This window comes from Pleurodeles waltl, chromosome 3_2 (genome assembly GCF_031143425.1).
Source record: "Pleurodeles waltl isolate 20211129_DDA chromosome 3_2, aPleWal1.hap1.20221129, whole genome shotgun sequence".
Lineage (NCBI taxonomy): Eukaryota > Metazoa > Chordata > Amphibia > Caudata > Salamandridae > Pleurodeles > Pleurodeles waltl.
This window is the reverse complement of record NC_090441.1, coordinates 171,542,885-171,556,623: the sequence shown is the minus strand read 5'-3', so window position 1 is coordinate 171,556,623 and position 13,739 is coordinate 171,542,885. Positions and strand designations below refer to the sequence as shown.

Here is a 13,739-nt window from a genome sequence, read left to right as displayed (position 1 = left end):
AAAACAAAAAATGAAGATGAGGGAAACATATAAATATCGGGAATTACACCCATTTGAGCAACGAGAAACTCTAAGAAGATCTTAAAACTGCTGCAAAGCACCAGGGCACTAACAGTGCTGACGTAACCTGACCATACTGTAAAACTAATTTGCAACCATGGTATCACTCTGTAGGCTCTCTGTCCCACCTGGGACCAGTCGCGGCTGCTACCAAGAATGGATAGGGGGCAACTTGTGGAGCGGAGGGCACGTGGGGGGCAGTTATATAAAAAAAATAAACCTACCAGCCCCACCATGATGCGCCGCTCCAGCCACCTCATCTCCTTCCCCCAACCAATAATGATGCTTGATTCGTGCAGTTACACACCATGAAGGAAGTGCCGTGATTGGCCTGAGTGGGCAGAAATGCCGTTCAGCGGGATAGTGGGGCACTGCGCTTTGTCTCCACCCGGTTGTAAAATACATTTGGATGGAGAATTTCTAAGTGTGCATGTCAGTTTGGCCGTCTACGTATGGCTGGCCAAACTGACATGCGCACTTAGAAGCACACATACCACTCCTGCCCCACTTGACGTGAAGGAGGCTGGCCCTGCCCTACGAAGGCAGAAAAATAAAGGGATAATAAAATACTTTCATTATCCCTTTATTTTTATGCTTTTCGTCAGTGGGGCGACGCTCCTCCGCCATAGCAGAGGGGCCGTCCCTGCATGGGACCTGACCTCACCAATCAGGCGGAGAGGTCCCTGCACGGATGTCAGCTGCTATCCATAATTCATTACCTGAGAGTCAGTTCCCTACTGCTTAGTAGTGCCGCCCAGCCCACCCTGGCAGCGGCAGCTTGAGGAGAGTAGTGAGCTGAGGTTCAGCCAGCTTATAATTTTCAAGAACTTCAGTGCGAGTTTATAAATCAAACCAAACATTTACCAACTCCGCTCACTGTCCGCTGAAGGGTCCCATATGAAACGCTGCCCAGCCGCGCCATGGCACCAGGGCAACATTAGAGCGGTGAGCTACACCCAGGCTCAGACGGGCAGTGACGCTGTTAAATATATTTTATTGTGCTTCAAAGTTGGCCCGTCGTGACCTGACTAATTAAATAAATTGCAGTGCGACTATCCATACACTCCAATCACGCAATAGTAAATGATTATCGGATGATGTCATGATCTGGATTACACAGCTCAGCGGAGCACAGCCCTGGCCCACCATGGCACCATCAGCAGCAGAGCTGCCTGTAACAGGCTCAGCAGTTCTGACCCATATAGCTCAGCTGACTGCCTTATATTTGCATATTTCTAAAGCCAATGTAATCTGTCTGCTCACTGATAGAATGTATTTGTTAGGGACGGCCCTATCATATCTACCATAACCAGGCTAGACTTGAGTATTTGAGGATTCGATGACATCCTTGAGTCAATAGTTACACATAGGTGCTCAAAATTGAGGACAAGCTCTAAAATTTGCCTATCAACCTTAATGTCCCTCCTAAATCTCCTATGGGGTTTTATGGCCATATACTTTGCCATTCCAATATTTATTTCCAGCCTCTTTTCAACACAATATGCACTAAAACTATCCAATAAATTTTGTAAGCCCTTGTGGGTCTGTGAGATGAAAATAGTATCATCTGCAAATAGCAGCGCAGGAACAGTGCTACCACCAGGAGAGATCGGCCCCCATGTCATTAATGCAGAGCGAGAACTGGGAAGGTGCGGGTATGCATCTTTGACTCCCACCTCTACTTATTGGGATTGGTTCAGTCAACTCACCATTCAAACCCCAACAAGCACTAGCATATTTGTCTTCATGCAACCTAAGTATCTGGCCAAGGATGTCCGCGCGCACACCCTGCTTCTCTATTGATGCCCAAAGTGTCCCCTCATGGTACCAAATCGACCACCGATTTGAGATCTACGATGGATTCATAAATGTGTCCTACATTGATCCTAAAGTACTTCCATTGGATATACGTTAATCTAAATACTTGATCGATGGTAGTAAACCCTGCGTGGAAGGTTGATAGGACATTCCTATTATCAATCCATTAATGCTTTTCAATGCGGTGATTCGGACCACCACAATAAAATACGTTAGTCTAACACCTGATGTCCGGTAATGGCCCCCAGGGGCCCCCAGCTGCCAGGGCCCCCCGGTCCTCCCCGGGCTTCTCCGCTCCCCCAGGGCCCGGGGGCGGCCCAGCGCCACTCACCGAGCTACTCGCGGCCCAATTCCAGGACCCCGGCAGGGAGACCCGTCTGGGACCCCCTCTGGGCCCCGGCCGTCCGCTTCAATCCGGCTTCAGGTTTTTGGGGCCCCCCGATCACCGCCGGGCTTCTCCAACCCCCGGCCACTCGCGCCTCCTCCAGCGCTGACTCCCGGGCCCCGGTGTCTCTCTTCCAGGGGGACCCTCCCGGGGCCTCCCTTGCGCCTTCGGCTCTCCGCCTCTGCTCGGCGGCGGCCCGCAGCCCCGCACGAGGTCCCGGGGTTAGAACGGGGGCCCCGTCGCCTGCCCTCACTCGGGCTCCCAATGTCCCGGAGATGGCACGCTTTGTCTGCAGATCTATGTTGGCCCCGCCGGAGCGAGGGGATTAAGCGTGCGCCATCTCCGGATCGTTGGCCGCGCCCCAGTCTAACACCTGATGTGTGGTACTTGGTAGGGCTGAGTTTATTTTCGGGGTGCAAGAAATGTAGAAGATACCCCATATTTGAAAAGGTGATTAGGGCAGGGGTCTCTACCTCAACGAAAAAGAAAAAGTTACACATGTTAATACATACCTTGATAAATTAATTTCGGTAATAAAAAAATGTCCATCAGTAAATTTTGTGAAATTTGAGTATTCCTGGAAACCTGCAGCTCGACCATATTTATAAGGTGTTTTCCTGGAATATATGTGGACATGAGCTCGGCTACACAGGCGCGTGGTCGATACTGCGCTGACTACGACAAACAGGTGCCCATTTATGCCCGGTTGCAATTACCTGTCTGTAATGAGATAATTAAATCCAGCTTTAGTGGAAGAGACAATAAAATCTGGCTGGCAATGCGCCAGTCTCTAAGGACAACGCTGCAGGCCGCGCGCGCTGTCCATTCGCTTACAAACCTATGAATATATTTTATATTTTAATTGGTAGCTTTGGGACTTCGCGTCCCCACTTGCTGCTGGTCTACCATGATAATGCATGCCCTCAGAAACCCTTTCAGAACCTCTGTGCCAGTTTGTCTAAGGATGCAAGTTTCTTCAAACAAAATGTTGGGCTCCAGGAAATACTTAGGACCAGATTTACTAACACTTTGCGCCTGGTTTGCGTCACAAAATTGAGGTCAATCAGACCTAAGTGTTGTATTGGGATTTACTTTCCAGTGCAAAACTTATTTTGTACTGGAAAGTAGTCCTAAAGTAATGCAAAGTAGTGCTATGCACAACTTTTTGTTACTTTGCATGAAAGGAGTGCCCCATGGATGGTACATGGGCTTTCCCAGGCAACCACCCATGGGTGTGATTATGTGTTTGGGTGAATCCTTCTGCCTCCACTTGAGTGCTTGTATTAGGCAGTATCAGGGACTACTTTGCACCTATCGCCTTCTGGCTTCCTCACGTGTGCCTTGATCTGATTCGCTTACACTGCATGCATCCATTCATTAAACTCGAAGCTATTGGCTTTGACACTTTTCTTGGTTAGGCCACTTTTATTACTCTGCCAGAAATAATTGGTGGGTATTCCAGAGTAGGAGTGCCCTAGGTGTTTAGGGTTACTCACAAAGTACTTGCATATGGAAGTTTACAACCTTTTTTTTGCTACATTCCCACCATGGAAATAGAGAGTTCACTGTTGATGTAAAAATGAAAAAAGTGCAATTGTGCTTGTGCTTCTGATGCCTAATTCTACACAGTGTACAGTTACTCAGGTGGTAATGCACGTGCAGTACGTAAATGGCTATTCCCAAAGCTTTTCAGCAAGGACTCCTACTTCCCAACTGTCATGGCTTGTCAGAAGTCCTGGCAAAGCTTAAGAATTTCAGAAATCCTGTAATTCACACCCAACAGATGTTCACTGGTGTAGATCCGTGCATTTGTGCAATAGAGGCACTGTGCATCACTGGCACATAGTGGTAACTGGGAGGATGACACTGTTGAGGTCACAGAAGGTGAAAGAGGCAGGCTGAAGGGCATGGACAGGGCCTAGTAACTTGTAGGATGTGTTAGCAGAGTTCAAGGGAGGCGCAAACCGGCAGAAGCAGCAGCGAGAGGTGGGCAGACTTCGAAATGGATGAGAATGGAAATTCCACTGATTGCATGAACATCTGCTGCTAGAATTTGACCCAGCGTGTTATGTTTATGGTGGGTTGTCCTTGGTATTTAACACTCCCTACACAGATCGGAGGAGCTCTCTAACCCCCCGAAGCCTTAATGAGACCCCAGCGTGAAGTCAGGAGATTGACTGAAACCCAGTGTATCCCATAATTTTACCAGCCACTCTGGTCTTAAAGCACAGGTCCAGCAACTCTGTCTCCTTGAATGTAAACCTGAGACTCTGGAGAAAAGATAGCAGGATTCTATGTCATAGATCCTCCTTTTATTTAAATGCATAACAAGTAGAAGTTTATCCCTGACTGGGTCGAAAGTACGGGTATTTGTTGGGTGTAGATTACAGGGCTATCATTGTAGCAGCCTAATGGCTGCCCTGAGCTGCTAAATCCACTGCAGTGCTTAATTTGTAAATAAAAAGGTGCCGGTGCCCAAAGCCCTCCTCAAACACGCGGCTGCTGCAATCAAATGTGTGAACACGGAGTACTGGGGCTACGTAATTCTGAAGCCATCTCGGGCCTCTTCAATCCATATAAAGCCACTCCCCGCCCCCTTAGCTCACTCTTGCAGCTTTCTAGTTTTTCTCTTTGTGACGCTTTTTCGTTTTTCCCTTCATCCGTCTTTCCCATATATGTCTTTTGCTCGCAGCAAATGCTTGAGGCAGAAGAATAAGCCTCGGCCCTCAAAAATAAGTGCCGGTGCTCAGCACCGGAAACGACAAGCACAAATTAAGCACTGGTCCACTGTAAGATCATCAAATCTTTTACACAAAAATAATACAGGCAGAGCCTATTTCTTTTCTCTTGTGAGTTCTAGGACAACTTAGCTCAGTTCTTTATCTCCAAAACAGAACATTTATATTGGTATCAAGAGTTCTAATACAACTTTGATACCACAACTTCTCCTTAAGTCCTCTCACAATGTTAGAACCAGTTGGACCACCTGTCTGACCACGTCACTAGAGGTGGTCTTTATATCTCTTGTATCAGATCTGCTTCTAAAGATGACTGTATCCTGTGACTGTGATCCAGGTACATCCTTCTGCAATTGTGCCCTGACTTTCAGAACGTCATATCCCCTAACCCTAACTGGATACCAGCTGCATGGAAAATGGGAATTGTTACACCGTTGTTCATAAAAGCTAAACTTGACAGTGAAGCCATGGAGAATTTACTGACCAGGCTAAGCAAGAATTATTGCCAAACAGCTATTTTTCTACTTGGAGGTTGTTGAGATTTTAGACTCAACCCACCCCACAAACCCTAATGTTGGCTTTAGACAAAGTTAGGGTCAGCATGAATGAGGGAGAGAGATGGGCAGTCCCAGGCCCAGACTGAGAGGCTGATATTTCTTGTAGGTTTAATTAGTTGGTCTGGAATGTTTCGTTGAAGTATGATGCCCTCTGTGAAATATGGGCTTTTATACCACAGCATTTTCTGCAATAAGCACCCGAACCTGTGTCATCACTTTTATCCTCTATAAAAGTGGCAGTGGCGCGACCTTCTCGTGCTTCCCTTGTGGCCTCTATGATGTGAGCTTCGAGGCTTGGTTACCTGTCCCAAAGGTGATACTGCCTGAACTATATGACGATGGAGACCACAAGTCAGCCGGGTTTTCACTTCCCACGTCTTGTGACACAGTCAGTCAGGTGACTCGGTAGATGGATGATTGACAGATGGGGTACAGGCTGTAAGACAAAAAGACACCCACAGACAGACCGACGGACAAACAGATGGATAGATCTTTTTTCGTGTGGGCTTTCAATGCGTGCTTGAGGCGCGAAGGACTCATGATCTGGGTGTTGTTCATGTCAGATGGTTCTACAGGATACAGAATGTGTACCATTAATAGCTCTTCGTGGATGAAATGTCTCTGTTGTCAAGATTCACTGCTATGGGTGAAACAGAAATGTAAAGGAGTTATTCAAGTTAGTGATTTTACTGCACTCTGAAACCAGAAGGTAAGAATGGTGCCCCCTACACCAAGTCACAATGATAAACACAGGACACAGAGACAGGCAGGGGCACAGATGGAATGATGGGTTGAGGGAAAGAGTGATGGATGTGTGGAAGTCTGGATGGATGGATGGATTGATGGATAGATAGATAGATAGATAGATAGATAGATAGATAGATAGATAGATAGATAGATAGACAGGCAGGCAGATAGACATAGATAGACAGACGGACAGGCAGATGGACAGATGGTGGGCGGGTGAATGGATGGGCCAGCCGGCGTGCAGGTGGGCCGGGGAGCGGACGGACAGACAGACAGACAAATAGAACAACAGATAGAGTTAGCCAAGAAAGGAAAGATGGTTGGACATAAGGATGCATAGATAAACATACGCAGTGGGGATGGATGGGGGCGGCTGGATACATCCACAATTAGCTAGTAAGGTAGTGGGATAAAGGGAGACAGTGAGATAAAGAAAGAGAATGAGGTAAGGTAAGATGGCGGGTAAAGGAACAGATAAACCCATTTACAGACAGATGGACTGAAAGATCTAAAGGTAGATGGATGCTATTTCACTTCTTGTTTTGGTACAGCCCTATTGCAACCTGATGGCTGCTCCGGTGCACTTAGGAGGAGGCAAGGAACGGTAAATGGTATTCAGTATGTAAAGGTGGCCTCTGTGGAGAGCGCAAAAGATTGCAGGTAAACAAGGGATTTCAGGGATGCCTGGATGTTGCATTCTGTGTGGGTGTTCACAGGAAGAGAGCTTCTGCGGAAGCTCTTTAAGCATGGAAAGATCTGCCTACAGTCTGTTTAGGAAATTATTTCTGATGTCTTGTCAGATGGTTTGGAGATGGCAAGATGGTAAGGTAAGATGGGGCTTGACTTTGCAGGACCTTGGAAAAAAAGTATGGGGTCTCGAACTTAGGCCCATATTTATACTTTTTTAGCGCCGCGTTTGCGTAGTTTTTTGACGCACAATCGGCGCAAACTTACAAAATACCATTGTACCATTGTATTTTGTAAGTTTGCGCCGATTTTGCGTCAAAAAACGACGCAAATGCAGCGCTAAAAAAGTATAAATATGGGCCCTAGTCTTTTGCTTAGACTGCCATGAATGTAGAGACAACAATGCAGACATTGTGGTCTGTGTACATCGGACCAAGGATAGGGGGACTTTCCATTTTGTAGTTTTTAGGATTTGACTATTGAGTTGGCCAGAATGCCACCAAATATTGCATTGCAACATTCATTTCAGCAGTCAATTCTGGAGATCACTAGTCGGCACAAGAGTGATAATTGGGATAGGTTCAACAGGGGCAGGACAGCTTGAAGGAAAAGCAGATGATGAAATACATTTTTGTGGCTTTTATACCTGTGTAACTATTGTCATATTGTTATTTAGATCAACACCGAAGTTGGAGGCATTTTACAAAGGGAATGATGGCGGCCCATGGATTGATAGCAGTGGAATGGCAGAAGGCGGAGGGTTGCCTTTTTACAATAGTATTATCTCAGTTCTGGAGACTTTAAGAACGATTCAGCAGTGGTGAATCTAGTTTTGGAGGCTCACAAGGCATCCCATAATTCGCTGACAATCACCTTTTCATTATAGACTTTGATGTCAATTTGAGTCTCATCAGCAAACATTTGGTAGCTGTTGGACTTGGCCCTCTCTGCAAGGTCATCCTCAATTTTTTGGGCCTTTACCCTTCCATTTTCTGAACCCATTGTTGTTGACCCTTAGGACTCTGCACACTTTACCACTAATAACTAGTGCTAATTTGCTTCTACTCTCTCCTTAAAAATGGTAGAATTGGCTTACACACAATTGGCATACTTAATTTACTTGTATGTCACTAGTAAAGTGGTATTGGATGAGCACAGGGCCTGTAAATTAAATGTTACTATTGGGCCTGTAGCACTGATTGTGCCACCCACTTAAGTAGCCCTTTAAACAGGTCTCAGGCCTACCATTGCAGCCTGTGTGTGCAGTTTTTAAACTTCCATGTCAACCTGGTGAAATAAACCTCTTGCCAGGCCCAAACTGCCCTTTTTAATACATATGTCACCCTTATATGGCCTTAACCAGCCCAGAGGGCATGGTGCACTGTATTTAAAAAGTTGGGCATGTACTTTTAAGTTTTAAATGTCCTGGTAGTGAAAAACCCTTAAATTCATTTTTCATTACTGTGCGGCCTACCTCTCTTCCAGGATAACTTTGAGTTAACCAGGTACAAATATTGGACCTCAGCCTCCAACTCTTCAGTACACTTCTGTACCTGTGGACTCTGCCAAGAAGAAGGACTGCTGTGCTGAAAGAACTGCCATGCTTCTGGACTGCTTCTCTGCTACGTTGACTTGCTGCCCTCTTGCCTGTGTGAAGGACTGGACCTGCATGTCTAAACCCACAACCCCAGAGTGACTACAAGAGCTAGTTGGCTGACCTCCTGATCAGGCACCTCAGGGATGTAACAGGCTTCCAACAAACTTGAACCCAGCACCTGGACTCTGCCATCTGTGAGTCTGCCTTCCCAAGTGGTGCCACCCCAGTCCAGGACCCTTGGAAATGGGCTTGAAGATACTCAGTCAGCCCATCTGTGGATCCAGAAAAACGGAAGCATCTCCTCCGCAGCGCTTCTCCTGTAGAAAAAGCGTGTCACCTCTGCTGCTGCTTAATGCATTGCCTTTGGAACAGATGAATCACCTCTGCTGTGGGGACATCCTCAACTCAAGGATCTCACATTGCCTACAGCAGCCTTTCGGAACTATCCCTGTTGATGCATTTCGATGCAAGATCATCATCTCGCCCAACGCAGCCTATCCGAACTGCCTCTGCATGACATTCCCATGGCAAAGACATTTCCTCACCCAAAGCAGCCCATTGGAACCGCTACTTTGTGCAGTGACATTTTAAGGATTTTTGGGGCCCTGGGCACAACATATTATGGGGCTTCCCTGTTCGTCATTTTGCTGCCCATTTTCTGCCAACTGAAACTCATATGATGCCAAACCAATTTTGAAAACTGGGGTTTACACAAAAACAGTTGAAATATGTCTTTCCAGGGCCCCCAAAAACCCTTAAGATGCTACTGAGCTAAGTGACAGAGACTTAGGGGTAGACAGAAAGGAGAGAAGCTTACGTTTGCAAATAGACTTAGGCAAGCTAGATAAATAGAAAGCTCACTTTTCAGAGGGACCCTTGGAAGCTGGGGGACCTGGGCAATTGTCTACTTTGTCCATGCCTTAAAATGTATCTGGCTTTGCAACTCATTTCCACGTGAGGGCATTGCATAGCACTTTGCAGTTTCCCGGAACCACAGCTGTGAGACGCATGTACTCACCCGGACCTTGCTTTGCCTCTGCTGTGTGACGCATCCTCAACACGGGACTCCGTATCGCTCCGCAGTCAGAATTTAAGGTACCCTTGTTCAGTGGGCCTAACTGGGGCCCTGTAGGTAGGCCATGCTCAATCGCGGTTGGCCTGAACTTGTGACCTTGTCCCGTTCCGCCACGACTAGATAAGTACAGTTGACACTTTTTGGTGTGCTTCACTGAAATGTTTAAATCTGCATATCTTTGGTTCTACTGATTGGATTTTTGTCATTTTGATCTTTATTTGTTTAATACAATGTATTATATTTCCCTAAAAAGATGTAGGATTTATCTTGTGTTGTGTTTTCTGTTTATTACTGTTTGAAGTGCTGCATAAATACTTTACACATTGCCTCTAAGTTAGCCTGAGTGCTCTGTTCCAAGCTACCAGAGCGCTGACAACGAGGTAATTTAGGGTTTGCTTGTGACTTTATCCTGAAAAGGATTGTACTTTTTGCTTGAGTAGGATTTCAATTAGGGCTGGGCGGAACACGCAGAGTTGTACTCTGCGGAATTCCATAGAGTAACAAAAAAACTCTGTGAGATTCTGCGGAGTTCCGCCCACCCTTTTGGACATGGAATTACAAGTGGAGCTTTGTTTTTAATGGGGGAGTGGGTTTATTTCTGAAGGTAAATTGTTAAAGATATGATATGCATTAAAAGTGCTGGCATGACCGCCTACCGGCTGTGGTTGAACAACTGCAGGGAACGTGAGATGTGGATTCCACACCCTTTTTTGATCCTCATGCTTCAGATCTACAGATTCCCCCAAAAAAGGTTAAGAATAATAGTATTGTACATTCTGCTCCTAAGTGAACTTGTATACCGCGCAAGATGTGTGCAACCTGCAGATCATAGGTACAAGAACCTCCTTGGGCCTACTAAGTATTTCATCCTTCCAAAGTCGATAACACAAGCACTACGGACACAAATGAAAACAGCAGTTATTAATTATTATGCTGTTATGCAGTAATACTGCAGTCGGAAACACTGGCAACAAAACATTGACTGCCCCCAACTGAGCTCCAGGAAACCCTAAGGCATAAACTCCCACAAGCTTGCTGCCGCATGAAAGAGAGACGGTTGAAAGGCTCAAGCGAAGGTGACATCCTACCCTGTTGGAGTCGGTGCCAAGTCCCTCCACGGTTCCCCTTACCCTCTCAGTGCCTCTATATCACTCTCTTCCCTCACAAAATTGGTGGGAATGGAGCAGTCCCATGTCCGAGCATCGAGGTGCCGATAGGTCAATGGCAGCAAGTACAGAGTCCCTGGTGCTGCTGGGAGATGCTGCACCTTTCCCTACTGTGCTTCCTCCCCCTGATTAATTCTGCCGCAGAGCAGAGCAGCAGAATTTATTAGTAATTCGGCGTTACAAGAGTAACGCGGAATTAGTAAATTCTTCCAATTCCGCCGGTGGAATAAAAAATGCCCTAGTTTCAACCCCCTCAACCAGTAATACAATTTCTTACGGTAGCCCATGTTGACATCCTCAAACACTTTCGGAGCCCATGCCACCTAGATATTAAAGTTGTCATGGGATACAGATGTGAGTTATGCATATTACGGCTTTTCTTTTCAGGGCCTCCCCTTTCTTTGAGTTACATATGCTAATCAATCAATAAAAAGTGAATGTATGTGATTAATAGAAGGCATTTTTTAGTTTATGTTAATTTGGAAAGGTGGTAATCAAGCTTAAGTAAATATATTCCTAGTATTTAATATGTCTTTCAAAACAACGTGATTTCCTAGAATGAAAACAAGTGACAGTGGATCATGCTAATTTATGTTAATTGTTTATGACAAAAGTTTCTAACAACAACCGTATAATTGTATAAAAGCCAGACAGAGAGAGCTAGAATTAGAGAGGACCATTATGCCAGACTGCATCGGGACAGGCTGGACACAATCATGCACACGTTTTAACTGACAACTGCTAGAAGGCAATTAACCTTTGCTGGCTGGCTGTGTTGATCACATCTGCCTTGTGGGACAAGAACAGCAGGCTTGCTATTCAATTGTACATAAACCTTATTGTTTCAAACAGGTATGCAGGAGTGAACCATCTTCGAAACTTGAAATGGGCTTTTACTTGCTAATATAATAGAATTAGTGCTAAAAGGTTGTAAAATTAGGGGAGTAATGATGTAGAACACAGAAATTATGTTTGCAGTCTATCTGTTATTTATGCTCTTTTTAAACTTTATTTCTGTCTTATTGTTTATCTTTAATGTGGTTACAATTCATATCATGTGCACTAGGTTAGGATTTTGATTTTAAAAGAAATACTTAAAAATGTATTTCCTGTTTTCTAGTGTTCATGAGCATGTTATTCATTAAAGAAAGAGGGAATGTTCACTAACTGTCCCTGTTTAGTCTCATGGGGCTGATCGTCACCTGATTTCTGATTCGGGTTGGCACATTAACTAAGTCCTTGGTACCAGTGGGGCAAGAAAACCGAACTCTGCGATTCTAGAACTAGAAAACGTATCATGTGTGGGCCATAGTAGCTGATCTCATTGAAGTTGGATAAGTATGAGACAGACTTGACCTGATGAAACTTGTTTGACAGACAGAATGAAGACAAGGGAGGAAGGGGTCTCTAAGCAGAGATACACAGACAGATGGAGAAAGAGGACAATAATGAAAGAGTGTTTGATAGACAGACTCGGGAAGAGGAAAGGCAGAAATTAAAAGGAATTGAGGGGAACTTTCAAAAGATATGGGGAGGGGGAATTTACAGAAAAAGTAGGAAGTGTTCAATGATCAGACAGGCAGATGGAGCAAAAATGGAACAGAAAGAGGGAGGGTGAGATAGACAGACAAACTTGTACTTAGAGGACTTATCCAGATATTCACTTTCAGCAGGTGTTTAGAGACAACTGTGAAGGTGATGTCAGACACTGTTACTCTTCATTTGGAGCTGTAAAACATGAGTTTGTTCCGTCCTTAGGTTACTGGGCTGCGTATTTGGTTAAGACACTATGGGGGTCATTCTGACTCCCGCCGGGCGCGGTCACTGCGCGCCCGGCGGGAGCCGTCAAAATACCGTACCGCGGTCGGAAGACCGCAGCGGGTATTTTGAGTTTTCCCCTGGGCTGGCGGGCGGCCTTCAAAAGGCCGCCCGCCAGCCCAGGGGAAAACGACCTTCCCACCATGAAGCCGGCTCGTAATCGAGCCGGCGGAGTGGGAAGGTGCGACGGGTGCTACTGCACCCGTCGCGTATTTCACTGTCTGCTATGCAGACAGTGAAATACAAGCGGGGCCCTCTTACGGGGGCCCCTGCAGTGCCCATGCCATTGGCATGGGCACTGCAGGGGCCCCCAGGGGCCCCGCGACACCCCCTACCGCCATCCTGTTCCTGGCGGGCGAACCGCCAGGAACAGGATGGCGGTAGGGGGTGTCAGAATCCCCAAGGCGGCGCAGCATGCTGCGCCGCCTTGGAGGATTCTGACGGGCAGCGGAAAACCGGCGGGAGACCGCCGGTTTTCCTGCACTGACCGCGGCCAAAGCGCCGCGGTCAGAATGCCCTGCGGGGCACCGCCGGTCTGTCGGCGGTGCTCCCGCCGACCCTGGCCCCGGCGGTCTGAGACCGCCGGGGTCAGAATGACCCCCTATGTTGTCTTTTAGGCTTGAATATAAGGTCGTGCTGGTCTCTGTTACTTCCTGTGCATATCTCTGGTGCCTGTCAATGAGTGTAATGTGCACTATTTCAAAACAAAAAGATGGGTGGATGAAAAACATCATCCACTCACTATTTAGTATCTGCCACTGACCTGCAGGTCACCAGTGTGAATGAAAGCTACTTTCTATTCCACTTTAAGAATTTTGTTTTTCATACTGGAAGCCATGGCTTCTATCTCCCATAGCAACGAGACTCTGCATCTTGTACATGAAAAGTGACCCATGAATCCCAACATTAACCCTCTTGAGGAAGAATATGTCTTAGTACAAGATGGATTGCATACAAATTCCTGCTGAACTACTTTGTAAAATTTGATTTCAAGGTGCAAAAAGTGTTAAAAATATATTAGAAATGTATTGGTTCACTAAGATCATAATTTATTGGAACGTGTTTCCGACTCTTGAAAGTAATTCAATTGT

The 13,739-nt window shown here is 46.1% G+C and overlaps 1 protein-coding gene across 1 annotated transcript in view; it reads left to right on the top strand.

Annotated features, from left to right (window-relative positions):
* Positions 1 to 13,739, top strand: part of GPBAR1 (G protein-coupled bile acid receptor 1) — a 32,452-nt gene that overhangs the window by 12,994 nt on the left and 5,719 nt on the right. The gene's annotated exons all lie outside the window — the stretch shown is intronic.